The 13,812-nt window shown below is 40.4% G+C and overlaps 1 long non-coding RNA gene across 3 annotated transcripts; it reads left to right on the top strand.

Moving 5' to 3' along the window:
• The first annotated feature begins 479 nt into the window (after nt 1–479).
• LOC135312830 (uncharacterized) lies at nt 480–11,186 on the top strand. Of its 3 annotated transcripts, XR_010372451.1 has the most exons (4): nt 480–592; nt 6,089–6,243; nt 6,540–6,728; nt 9,840–11,186. It is a non-coding gene; the product is annotated as an uncharacterized LOC135312830 (long non-coding RNA). The 3 variants fall into 3 exon arrangements; XR_010372452.1 differs by lacking the exon at nt 6,089–6,243 and having other exon boundaries at nt 480–604; XR_010372450.1 differs by lacking the exon at nt 6,089–6,243.
• The last annotated feature ends 2,626 nt before the right edge of the window (nt 11,187–13,812 follow it).

Here is a 13,812-nt window from a genome sequence, read left to right on the forward strand (position 1 = left end):
CAGATGGAGTAGTCAGATTGTCAAATAAGTCTCCTAATTGAAGTTAACGCTGGCACAATATTTGTCTTTTGAAAATAAACATTGCCAGCAAAGTTGCAGGTCCACCACTCTGTGTGCGTTCTGGCAATGCTGGAAAGCCATGGAGCATATAGCAGAAAAGGGGGAGTTTAAGATGAGGAATAGCTTAGAAATGAGTATGTTAGCATATTGTTCCGGTGAAATACCAAACATGCTGGAGTTTATCAAAACAAAACCAGCAAAAGCTGCTTTTTGTGTTGAAATCACATGTGAGCAGGTACAAGGAATAAAAAAAAATTCTCTTTAAGCAGTGTATTTGCATTTTTATATCTTAAAGAGTCAAAAGCAGACATGGGAAATCAATAGTTCTCCTTGCACTGCGTGAAATTAATCAGTAACTTTGGAGACACTCTGTGTTTAAGAAAACAAACTGAATGAACATCACATGGCTTTTAAAGACATCCTCGTGTGACGTTCCTGGTGGGTTTGAGGCAGCATTTTCCAGTGCAGTGCCTACAAGAAAAGCAGAACCAGAACACAAGACAAAGCACCGTTTGACGATGCCCACTCCAAGGTGAATTGGGAAGTGAGTGTTAGTACAGTTGTAAGAAACCTGATAGTGTATTGTGCCTGTTAAACATTTGTGAGGGAAAAGGTCACTCATCTTGAGTGCTATCTTACCTCTCCATCACAAATCTGGCAGCTGGCTTCAGCAAAGTGCGTAAAATCACTGTCTTCCTGAATCATGTGCTCAGCTTGAGTGGAAGTGGGACATGTGCTTCAGGATGTGCTGGGACTTCTCTGGGCAGCTCCAGTGACCAGATAGGACCGCTTGAGGTACCAGGTGACGTGCAAATGTAGCAGAATGTGGCACGTAATGAAGCCTCTAATGCATGGGTTTCCCTTTTTTCTGTTCAAACGGTTTACAGTTAAAATGCTGGTTTGTATTTGCTGTTTGCTGTTATTTTGAAGAAGAATCTTCAGGAATGGTTCATCATAAATGCAGAAACTGTGCTCCGTAATAACCAGTTAGGTATGCCACCTGATCCTGTCTCTGCTCCCTAGCTAGTTGGTTTTATGTAACAAATTCAGAAGCGATAGAGGGGTGTGCAGCACTTGTTATTCAGGTTCACATGACTGGCAGGTCTCTGAATTCACAGTAGGTGATAATTCAAATACCTGGGCTGAAAATTCTACTTCATCAGCAGTGAGAGGGCTATTAGATAAACTGAAGCCATTAACAGCAGGTGATCAGACAGTCTACTCCTGCCTTAAGTCTCTGTCCTGGCTGGGGAGTGCCCTGGGTACTCTGCCAGCATCCCCTTGGGCCCTCTGCTAGGCAATCCCATTCCCAACCTGAGCAAATCCAAGAAAATTCGCTTGCCTAAGAGTGCAAGCGAAACGACTTCATTTTAAATGACTGTATACAATGACTGTAATCATGTAGTGTACACTGGTGGTGGTGTGGTGTCCTTGGTGCATCTCCTGCTGCGGCAGTGAGTGCAGCTGCTCCATGCTGCATGCCCTGATGGTTTAAACGCAGCCCAATGCAGAGCTACCCAAAGATGCTGTTGATAATCCTTGTGCAAGCAGGGCCTGAAAGGGCTCCAGACAAGCCTGCAACAGCAGCGGAGGAGAGTAGGAAGATGATGTAAAGTTGTCTGTGTCCCTCAATCTCCCCACATGAGGAGCACTTGAGAACTAAATGCTCTTGCACACACCACAGTAAGAACAGAGCGTTTACAATGAGGATGAGTGACTCTGAGCCATGTGAACTGAGTCTGGGCACTTCAGTTTAAAGCACTAATACCCTAACAGGGCTCCCACTGAAAAAGCAAAACCTGTTGACTTTGAGATGAGCAGGATAAGGCTTTTGTATCAATGTAACACGAAACATGAATTGCTTGATGGGAAGTGAAGACTCACTGATAGTATGGGAGCAATAAAGAGCTGATCCTACTTCCATTAACTTTATTGGGAGCAGACCCAAAATATTTAAGTGGAGATTGACATATCACATCTATCTAATCTAAAGTATCTAAGGATTTATGTTACGGTATCAGCCCTGCGACAGACAGATGAAATATTACTCCTACTACATTTAATTTATAATCTTCATCTCACTAAACCTGCACCTATCTACTTATATGGTCCCCATTACCAAAGTAGCTGAGTGGCTGCCAAATATTTAGTCATATAAATAAAATAGCAGGGATTATTTTGTTCTCTGTCTCCCTACTTCTGTAGTTTGTAAGACATCCCATAAGGTTTGCCCTTTTTCTGTTTAGTGCATAAGTTTTTTTCTGGTTTGTGCATAAGTGGATAGGACTGGAATCTCCAGGTCTGTTTTAAACCTTTGTGGGTAAACAGGTATGCCACAAAAGAGGTGCACATTTATTTCTTATTAAGATCAATGACTATCAGAAAGCATAAAAGCAAATAATGAAGTCTAGCTCCAGGAGCTGTGAGAATTTCATTGCATAAGCTCACAAACTTTCCCTGTTGGTTCACAGTCCAGATCGTTCCCGTTAAATGTCATGGGAGGTCATGTTGGTGGAAGGAGATGTGATATCTCAGGAAGCAAAGTCCAATACCCTGAATGGCTTTGACTATCAAGACAGAAACACCGGGCAAACCAAAGTAATTTGTGCTACTGAGTAAATGGGATGGTGTGTTTGGAAGTTTCCAGAGCTTTCACAGGGCTCGTGGTTTCTTTCCTAGATGTGACAAACAGCCTATGGGCGTCCAGTCTGTGTCTTGTAGGGATGGATGTATACTTTTGGCTGGTCAGTCACAAACAGAAAGATTAAAAATCTTCAGTAAAGATGTATGCTTCCTCTCTTTATAACAACATCACACCAGCCCTGAGCAGGCAGCACTGCAGCTACCAGCTCTTTAGAGGGGTGCTGTCAGAGAACACTGTGGTGGTTGCGGCTGGAACGAGAGACGCAGGACCAAAGTTACCACCTCTTTGGGCTATGTATTCAGCCTGGTTCTCGCCACGGTCAATGCTCATCATGTGGCAATTAGGGTCCGCATCTTGGGAGGGTTCAAGATGAAGTGATGGTTACTCTGAGGCTGGTCCAAAAGGAGGAACATAAGATATTTCAGGATGTGTCCTCCAAAGCTGGACAGGACTATATTTTCTCTTTTCAATTTCTGGCTGCTGCTGAGCTTGTGAATCTCCACCAATGGATGAACAGATAGCCCTGGACCCTTTTCATAATTGTTTCTGGATATATCCTTCCTCAATCTTATTCTGCACAAAACTTCTTGAATAGCTCATTTAAGGAGAAAACACTTGAAAAGTATATTAGCAAACTCTTTCAGTGGGGTAAAACCATCAACATGGAAAATTCAAGTTTTCAAGAGAGCCATTAAGTGTGATTAAACCTTTAAAAAGGGAGAACAATGAATGCAGCCTTGTATTTAGCAATTTCATATCTTTAATTGTACAAAGATTTTCTTTAAAAGCACAAGCCTGAAAGGAAGCTGAATGTTACAGTATTTACTGAAGGAAAGCGATGAGAGAAGGCCTGTTCACTAGCTAATGGAGTGAAGCCCAGAAATAATGACAAAAAAGCGGTAACGACTGCTCTCCAACACAACATATATAAAAGAGGGAGCCATAAAAAGGCAACAATTCTTGACTTAGCTTTGAGTTTCACAATAACTGTGATTACAGATAGCAAGTGGGAGAGCATATAAGCCATGATGAAATCTAGTTGGCTTTGCAATTGAGATTCAAGTGAAAAAAAGCAAAAAAGCAACAGGGGCATTGAATTTCTGCAGCACAAATTTTGGATGGGGTATGAGAAATGGAAAGAAAAGAAGAAAGCACAAGGCCATCAAAAAGTTCAGCAGAAAATTAATATATTCTCATCCATTCCATCTAATAATAAACACAGTAGGGGCCAGATCCTCAGCTGAACTGAACTGGTAATGCCAGTGATTGAGCTAGTTTGCTGTTCCTGCAGATGTGACTATCACACAGCTACACACATCCTGGCATACTTTAGCCTGTGCCATCTTGCAGCCTCTTTCATGTGCAGAGAAAACTTTGACTATTCAGAACTAGAATGAAAAAAATAAACCAAAATCAAACTGATTAAAACATACAATAATTATACTTATGATACATTTAAGGCTAGTTTAATTATTAGTGTCACATTAAAGAGAAAATATTTTGACACATTTTCATGACATGTTAATTACCAGCTGTATTTTTCTTGATCGATATTTTTAAAAAGCAGTGTTGTGATCTGATCTGTGATCACATGTGTAAGTGGCTTTCTTCATATGTGTAGTATTAAGATTACATATGCATGCACTTTTCCATGACAGAACTATGTTACCTCAGTCACAGTTAGTGGCCATCGTTCTATAGTGCTTTTCCTAAAGCTTTCCCTTTACATTTCTATGGACACCTTGAAAATGCAACTTTTATTCACTCCTTTATTCAGAAAACAACAAAACCAAAGGGTTTTTTTATACTTGTGCTTCTAGGGAAATTAAAAAACAAAACAAAACCAAAACCCCAACCCTGAACCTTAAATGTACAAATTCCAGAAGGCAAATGAAAAGAATCCCCAAAATATTGAAATTTCAAGCTGATAACTGGTGGCAGGAGAGCACCAGTCCAGTGTTGGTGGTCCTAGGCAGGAGGAATGTAATATGGCATACTACAAACCCAGTGAACTCACAGGGAGAAGAATGACTGGGGTTTAATGCCGTCATAAAGAAAGATTGAGCAGAACCACATTAGATCTCTGAGGAGTTTACCTAAACTAGTTTATTGCACTTACACAGAGTAATACGAGCTGTAAGCTTTTGTTTAAAATCATGTCTACTTGCTTGAGCAATGAAATAAAAAGAAGGAGTTGGGAGGAATGGAGGGGTAAAGTACAGGTGGCAGGAGGACGATGAAAATTTCAAAGACTACAAAACCTAGTGGATCTGTGGGACAAGCCTATGAGAAACCTAAATGTCTGATGCCTACCATGGAACCAGCAACTTGCTGATGATGGCCACACAGGGTATGGCTGGTAGAGGTGATTAGTATAAAGAATCAGATGAAAATGCCATTTCAGAGCAGCCAAAACTATCCACAAATGCAGTCTCATTCACTGAATAGCTTCAGTTGGAAAAAAGAAAACATGCTGGAGAAAGACAGATACAATCCCTTCTTCAGGCCTGGTATTGAATCTGAAGAGGGGTTTGTGAGCCTGATACCTTGCCAGTAGATCAATTGGCTTAATATGTTACTTCTCTCTCTGCAAAATCTTGCCTCATACATATCATTAAAGCATCAGGACTATAGTAATAGTCTTAATTCTCTTTGCACTAGTGATGTGATGGAACATGTGTACCCTTTAGACCAATCTGGGTTATCCTGGGATTTCCCACCTCTCTCTGGCCCAGTGTATAATTAATTACCCAATGCAAAATAACCTGTTCAAACACAGCAGAGCTCTACCACCTAAGAGAGCTCTAGACATGATCCAGTGTTGGCCATGGTCCCACTCTCAGTGTGGGGCTGGACTAGAGAATTCCAGAGGTCCCCTCCAACCAGCTTTTCTGTGCCCCTGTGATGATATGCCATCCCCAGTTAGATGGCTGTTAGACAGGAGCCTGCTTTTCAAGTGGTTGGCATGTACCTTCCTTTGCTTTTATTGTGTAACAGTTAAGTAGAGATGGTCCCAGAAAGATTGTTTTGGGGTTTTTTTGGCATGGTAAATGGACAACAAGCACCAAGATCACTGAATTCGACAGTACCACCAAGGTACTGAATTAGAGAAGGTGCCTGAAGTTGGAGGTTACATGCTTTGAGAAACAGCCCTGCCACTGAGACACATTGACCAGTGGGCATAGCTGTCAGGAAAGTCCAGTAGAAGAGGGTACCTCCAGGTTTGGCTATTAATTTTGGAACAGATATTTTTAACTACAAAGATTATTCAAGCTGGGATTGACAACACCTGGTAGCTCTGAAAATAACATCCAAAGCTGAGTCATAATTGTCATTAGAAACACTGAAAATAGTTGTGAAACTATGCACTGATATTTCCTGTAGTTGGACCAGGTCTGGAAAAAGTTGACTGAAGGCACCATCGCAGAACTCTTGCCTGAAGAAGAAGAGGACAATGCATGTAATTTAGATTTTGCAGTCTGCCATCAATTAAGTTGTACGAAAATCACTAGACTGAAGAGGGTATTTGTGTGAGAAAGGTAAATGAAAATTCTTGCTATGACTATGTACACTGAGGTTTTGCTAATTAAGAAAGTGCAAGTTCCACTGTAGAAAATAAAAACAAACTAAACTTGATTTCTCGGTGCCATAGCCCTTAACAATGGTAATAACAGGCACTTAGGCAAGATGATATTTTGTGACTATAGGAAAAAAATTGCATCCTTATATAAAATGAAATTATGAATTGATTTGTAAATGCTACATCCCTGACACTCCCAGGACTGTGCCATTTTTTTTCCAATGAAACACTTAGGCAATTACTCTTTATGGATAGGGCAGGAACGTCTGGATGTACAATGGTTTCTGCATTAGTGAAGCTGCTGCGATATAGTCTGCTGTTTGCATCTGCTAACCTGTGGTGACCAGAAGCCATTATTTCCAACGGACACAATGGCAACCAGAAACATTACTCTCACGATACTGAAGAATGCAAATGCATTATCTCATGACCTCCAAGGATATGGTATGTGGCACTGCTGTTCAAAAAGTTTTGAAACTGGTTTGCAATGTACTTATGTCTACTTGCTCATAGAAAATTACTCCTGTCTCTTGTTTTGTTTTGACCTCCAAAGAGAGTGAATGGCTAACATATGTGATCTTTAAAAACATGTCCACATCAAGAACAGAAGGGCTGGCAGTGAACAGGTTGAGGAGGCATAAGAGAAATGAGCTATTGTGGGTGGGGAATGAAGTAAAAGCTTTGTCATATGGAGGAACAGCAAACAAAGCAGCAAAGCTGTCAGAGAGATTTTTTTAGTTCCCTGAGGGACAAGAGTGGTTAAACAAAAGTGGTTCAAGAAGCATATCGCCAGTCCTTCACTAGCCATTTACCAACAGTGGTCCATCAAGTCTTGTCCTTGGCCAAGCTGGGCCTCTCTGGCACCCTCAAAGAAGGTGCATTTGCTTAAACTAAACCTAAGTTTGGCCCAGGAAAGCAAGGAAGAGATGTGTGCTACTGGAAGATCACACAGTGGAAGCCAGGGACTGCCAAGATGAAAAATCATAAATGATAACTGTGCCATGTTTCCTGAGCTGCCCTACCACAAAGGTGTGAGTGACATATTTTGGTAACCATGACTGAAACTTTGATCAAATTGACGTTTACTTAATTTTTGTTCTTTGTTTTTCTCCTCGTTGCCTTACTGTGATGAAATGGTAAAACTGCCTCCATACTTTGATTGTGCATTTCTTATATCAGCATGCCGGTAAACAAATTTGACCTTAAGTATTTTTGTTAGGGTCACTGAAGCCCTCAGTTTCCTTGTTTTGCTTTGTAATGCTTGATTTGGGATAAAGCATCCCCAGCTTGTTTTCACCTTTGTTTTGCTCTCCCTTACACAGACACAAATAAACACGTGCATGTGCACATGCTTCAGTTTCTACTTTAACGTAATTTCTGTCTCCTGGAACCTTTTTTCCAAATGAAACACTGTTTTGAAATTATTACTATTGTTGTCACTGTTAACTAGCAGCACAGAAAAAATCAACATGTTGTTGCCTTTTAAAAAAAATGCAACCAAAATTTGAAGTTTCTTGCTTATTGCTGATTCATATTCTCTGATATCTCGTTCATCCCTAATCCAAAGTTTGTGTTGGGCTGCCTGTGGAATATGCTGGGATGACCAGCATAGTCACACAAGAAGTCACTGTCTGCTGCCTCCTTTCCCCAATGCTCGGGAGAAGGACAAATTGTGTCAGGTGGACGCCTGGCACGGCACATGCTGTCGGGTAGACTGGCATCACTGTACCACCAGGTGCAATGGTGGTGGCAAAGCAGAAACTGCACCAGCGCAAGGGTAGGGGGATAGAGCATCTCTGTGTACAGCATCTCTCTCTGCACTGGGAGAAGCACGGCGAGCAAATGTATCCCATTTCCTTGCTCCTTTGAGGAAACATATGGAGGGAGACACCTATTTTCTGGCTGTGGGAAAGGAGCAGCCTGTAGGACCAAATGCCTGGTGCAAATGTGTATTGCCCTCTCTGTTACACTGGTGTAAAGCTAGCACACATTTTCTGTGAGTGAGTTTGACAGAAAGTGTGTGGGCTAGATCAAAGCAAATGTGTTTAAAAATCCCAATGAAAGTTTAGAGTGCATCAGTCCCTCAACTCAGTGACTCATGCTTTCTTAAACTGCCTACCGAAGTGCCAGCTATGGAGACCGTTAGAAATGCCTTTAGAAGAATGCAGAAATGAGTGTGTCCATAGTGATATATGTATTCAGAAATACACCTAACCCCTGCAAGACTGCCTATTTGAATATTTCTAAATTGCAGATAACACAAGCCGCATGAGTGCATGAGTAGACTGATGGGATGTGGCTCCTTCCAGAATGACTGATCAGGAGTAACCCCGTCCCACAATCAGGAAGAGCACCATCGCACATGGATAGTTTTAGGGGCTGCACTGTTTCCCTGGAGCTGAAAAGTACCTTCAGTCAGTGTGTTTTTGCTTAGGAAGGTATTACCAGAAAACTAGCCTTTAAGAAGGAAAACAATCTCTGAAAAATGGTTGCCATCATGGAAATGTTCTATTTCTTGTGACATTTTCCATTATTTTTAACCTGTATTTCTACACAGAACACGATGAAAACATTTGGAAAAAAGTACTGTGAAAAGCAGAAAACAGTAGCAATACTGATCCTGCAAAAGGGGAACATTTTCCCCATCTTTAAACTGCCTTCGTCATCTGATTGAAGCTAGATGCATGCACAAGAATTTTGTTGGTGGCTGTGATCCCAGGTCCACCTATGGCTCAGATGCTGGAAACCCCATAAAGAAGAACTCTTCTTATAAGCAAAATGAGAGTATTTTTTTCTCATTAATTTAGCATTACTTCCAGGTACAAAGGAGAAACCCATCCTGTGCTGACCTTGTTTAAAACAATAGGCACACTTTGTGTTTCACCCAGTTTCACTTAGTTTAAGGACAAGGAAGTAGTTTCTACCACATTCATGGGAACTTGTCCCCCACCCAGACCGTGCCAAAAACAGCCTAAGCATGGCCACTGACTGCTTGTCGTTTCCACAACTGTGCCAGGTGACTGATGTGGCTCATTGGCAGTGCCTGTGAGAGCTGGTGGGGAATATGATGGCTGAGAAGGAAGCGATTACCAGGGCATTTTTAAGAAAATTATGAGAGAGGTGGCCAGAAATTTGACATGAGAAAGGAAGGGAACACCAGAGTGGGGGGCATCTGTGGCATTCAGGCAGGGCCTTTTTGTCGTCCTTGGGTTTGCGGCCATGTTTTACACCCATATGGAAGGATAATGCAGTATGTGGATGGCAGTGAATATAAGTGGCTTGAGAGCAAAATAAGCAAGCACTTGACCAAAGACACTTTGTGGGTACAATTGCTTATCCAATCCAATGGAGGTGGGTTTCACACAGGCCTCCTCTTGTCCTGAAACATCTTCTTTTCCTTGTTAAAAGGCATTTAAAAGCACAAAATACTTTTATTAAAGATGCTTTTCAGGGGTAAATGACGTTAAGAGCACTTTCTATAGCTTGCATTGCTATTTAGGAGAGCATGTTATTTCTTTTTAATTTGCTCACTCATTCCTGAATAACTTTTCATAGGACTCCAGACACTGCAGTGTGACAGCTAAACCAAGGAGCATCGGATGTGATGGAATTGCTCTACAAGCAACCTTGCCAAAGGCCCTTTTGCTGCACAAAGCTGGCTCTATCTTTGTATATTGAGGGAGCTAAATCAATGTTAAATGCTTGGCTCTTTTCACAGGACAATGACCAGAACCTAAGCTGCGTCCTTCCTTTTTGATTGACACTTGAAACGTTGAGTTGGAATCAGCCAGAGGCACTGCTACAAGCTTGAAGCCTCTGCTGGGGATAACAACTGGTGACATCTGCAGAAAGGCCGACAAAAGGCAGTTGAAAGCTGTGTTTGTTGCTTTCCCCTCTCAGATCTCCTCTCTTTCATGGAGCTCCTTACTTGCTTTAATATTATGATTCAGCACCTGGCTCTTTTGAACCTTGCTTTAAACTTCAAAAGGCGAGGTGGTATTAACAAACATGAAACGAAAAAGTGGCAGTAGTTTGATTTACTGTTGTCGTCTTATCAAGGGGGTTTTTTGTCACCAGCTGCCACTTTCTGTCATCTTTGGAACCATTATCATTTCTCTAAAATCTAAAAGACTCCACTTAATAACAGCTTTGAATACAGGCAGGATCAGTAACATATACAGTTCTGGGATGACAGGACTGTCAAATGAAAAGAAAGATGTTGCAAAAAAAAAAACAACCCTTAAAAAAAAACAATAAAACAAATAAAAGCTGTAGTACTTCTAAGTGACCTTGATTTCAGAATTAAACAAATGAAGCGCAATTCCATTGTTCCTTTTGGATTCATTCTGCACTTTCCTTGTAACATTTCTTTTTTGTTCTTGGGACTAAGGGAAAACAAAGCCAAGGCTTCCAGAAAAACTGCTCAGTGCACAACGAGCACTTGGTATCACATGAGCACCGTAAGCTCCTCACTTGTAAAAGCGCCAGTGATAATTACCAGTCTCATTTTACTGCCGTCCTAGCACAGCAGCTCTCATTCAGGCTGAAATAGAGCCTTGAAAGCTGCCTTACTAGGGCAGACTCACTGGTCAAAAATCTGTTTGACTCTTACTTTACAGCACCTTTCCGTGTTTCCCTGCTGTCTTTTCCAGTAGCGCTGTGCTGCGCTTCAGCTGCCAGGGCAGAACCCAAAATGTCTCTGTGCATCATTAGGCCAGTTTGCCTATCATAGCTTTCCAGGTTCAGTTAAAAACAATCAAATAAATACAAACCAGTTTCTGGCCATCGATCTACTGCACTTTCTCACTTGCCACCTCACCATCATCTATGGGAATATCATCCTTATTCCATTTGTTGTTGTTTTATAATGGTATATACAATGAACTTATCTCAAAGGAGAAATTTCTCCCAGTGCCTTCTAAACTAATAAATTATTTGATGGACATCCCATTAGCAGCAGTGACTTTTATCTTACATAGATTTGAACCTGCACTTTTGCTTCTATGCAGTTTGGTAGTTATTTCCACTTGTGCAAGAGTGAAAATCACTGCAAAACCAAAGGACTCCTCTCTCTTGCCCCCAGTGAAGTGTTTTCCCTCCCACTAGCTATGTGAAATGCAAGACAACAGGGAAATGGCTGCTCAAAAAATGTTTTCCCCATCTCAGCAGCTGGTGTCCCTGCTGCTGCCCGTTGACCCTTTCCATCACAAGAATCTGTGGTGGTTTGGTTCCAGCACCTCTTGCTAAAATGGGGATGAAAACAGCAAAGTGAAAATCCTCTGTAATGTGAAAATATTGATGTCCCAACTGATGGAAAACCAGGATTGCCAACATCCAGAGTTGATTTTTTTTTTAATGGAATGTGACAAAACTCATACAAAAGTGAGATGGGGATTGCTAAAAATGCCTATTATCTTCTGATGGAAAAGCTCACTGTATATCCACACTGAGGTTTTCTCACGGAGCATGTCCACATTTGAAATTTTAGTCATTTTAACAAATGTCAATTACCACATGCTAACTAGCAGAAATGTGGCGGGGGGAGACGTTGTATATTTACTGGTACTAGACTTGGAACATATTAGAATATAGGCTCTCTTCCAGTTTACTGTTGTATGAATGAATGTTTTACCCAATTACAAATGACAGATATCACAAAAAAAAATAAGTAACAATCTTCCCCATTTATTGTTTTGATGAGGAAACCCAGAATATCTTTACCATATTGTGTCAAGTGGAAATCTAAGCTTGAGCCTATTAAAAGTCCCTGTGATACACAGAAACAGAAGCAATGTGCCTGTGCAGGGTGGAGAAAAATGCAGAGGTATTTTTTATTTACCCGTGAAACACAAGACATTCTGAGAGAAAGAATGTACATGGGAAAGCATCAGTGCAATTGGATCAATGCCCCTGCAAGGTTTGGGACGAATGCAGGAGAAGAACCAATGACCATATTATATATATATATGCATATATAAATACATGTATAATTTATGTGTGTAATTCAAGCACGATATGGTTAGTATATTCACTCATATATTTTCAATACACTTATAATTATAGCAGTATATATATATATTGAATATACAGGAGCTTAATTTTGGCTTTATCATTTCCTTGACAGATTTTGGAAATGAGCAAATGGAGATCAGTATTTTCTTAAAATCATTGACAACAGAATCTGAGATTAATATCTGGCAGGCTAAGAAAACTCAGTGTGCAGTGAAGTCAAAACATCTGATGAACCTGAAGGTGTCATCCCCACATCTGATGTATACCTTTAGAGTCCCTACAAATTCCCTAGTACAAATTCTCGGAACGAGAAAGATGTGCAGCATTAAAATACTCCCACAGTCTCTACCAGGAAGACTCCAGTGTTGGCAGAAAAAGCCAAAAAAGAGAGCTGGAGGATTACATAGAATCTGTGATTCAAGATGAAAACTACCGATGTTGGACGAATACCTTCAGAAGGAGCGCTTCTGTATATGGAAAGAGACACATAAGTGAAAGGGGATGGAAATGTCCCAGTAGCCTACATTTATTTCTAGATTAAAAAAAAAACCAAAACAAAACAAAACAAAAAAAAAGCAACCAAAAATCCAAAGCCAACAAGCAGAAGCATTACAAGGATTCAGTCATGTCTAGCAACTCTTATGCAAATTTGTAAGTAGTTTAGTCAAGATGCAACCACTCCCAGACAAATAGAATGAGGAAAAAAGTAATATAGAGAGATCTGTATGAATCAGCTTTCTACATTGTCTGCTCTGTACTTGTTTATAGGGAAAGCAGCAAATTGGGGTTGTTTCTTCAGAGAGAATGAGGCTGTGGATCTGTTTCAAACTGATGGCATCATATTAGGTATTTTCAAAATAAATTACTTGAATGAATATCCTATGATCTTTATTGTATTAGTAGTAAATATAATAAGGAATAAGATTAATAACTGTGTTAAAATATATATCCTGAAAGAGTTATAAATTCTTTAGTGGGAAGTCATGCACACAAAACTGTTAGTTTTTAAAGGAGATCACAAATGTAAGGATTAGGATGATTTGATCATTATTATGTAGTGGGTTTTTGTAATATCCCTCATCATAAACTCTTAAAGAAACCTAAGAAACTCCTATTGTGGTTTAATACATAACTAACAGATATGAAATGAAGGTTAAAAATAAGTAGCAATCACCATTTTAATAATGGAGTTGAAATTACCAATATGATTTTAAGAGGACTCTGCTGTTCTGTACATCTGTTAAACATCAGGAAAAGGTGTGAACTCCAAAATGGCAATGCAGAAAATTACACTGGAGAGCTGCAGCAAAAGCTGACTCTGAAAACTGCTGATAGAACTCACAAACTGATTGTTGGGGTGACAGAACAGCAGGTGAAATTCAGTGTTAATATTTGAAAAGTAAAGAAGATAGGAAAAAATAACTCTAAATACACTCTTGCCACTCATGAAGGAGATCTTGGAGCCATTATAAATACTGTAGAGTCATTCTCTGAAAACCTCAATTCAGTACGCAGT

Source organism: Phalacrocorax carbo, chromosome 3 (genome assembly GCF_963921805.1).
Source record: "Phalacrocorax carbo chromosome 3, bPhaCar2.1, whole genome shotgun sequence".
NCBI lineage: Eukaryota > Metazoa > Chordata > Aves > Suliformes > Phalacrocoracidae > Phalacrocorax > Phalacrocorax carbo.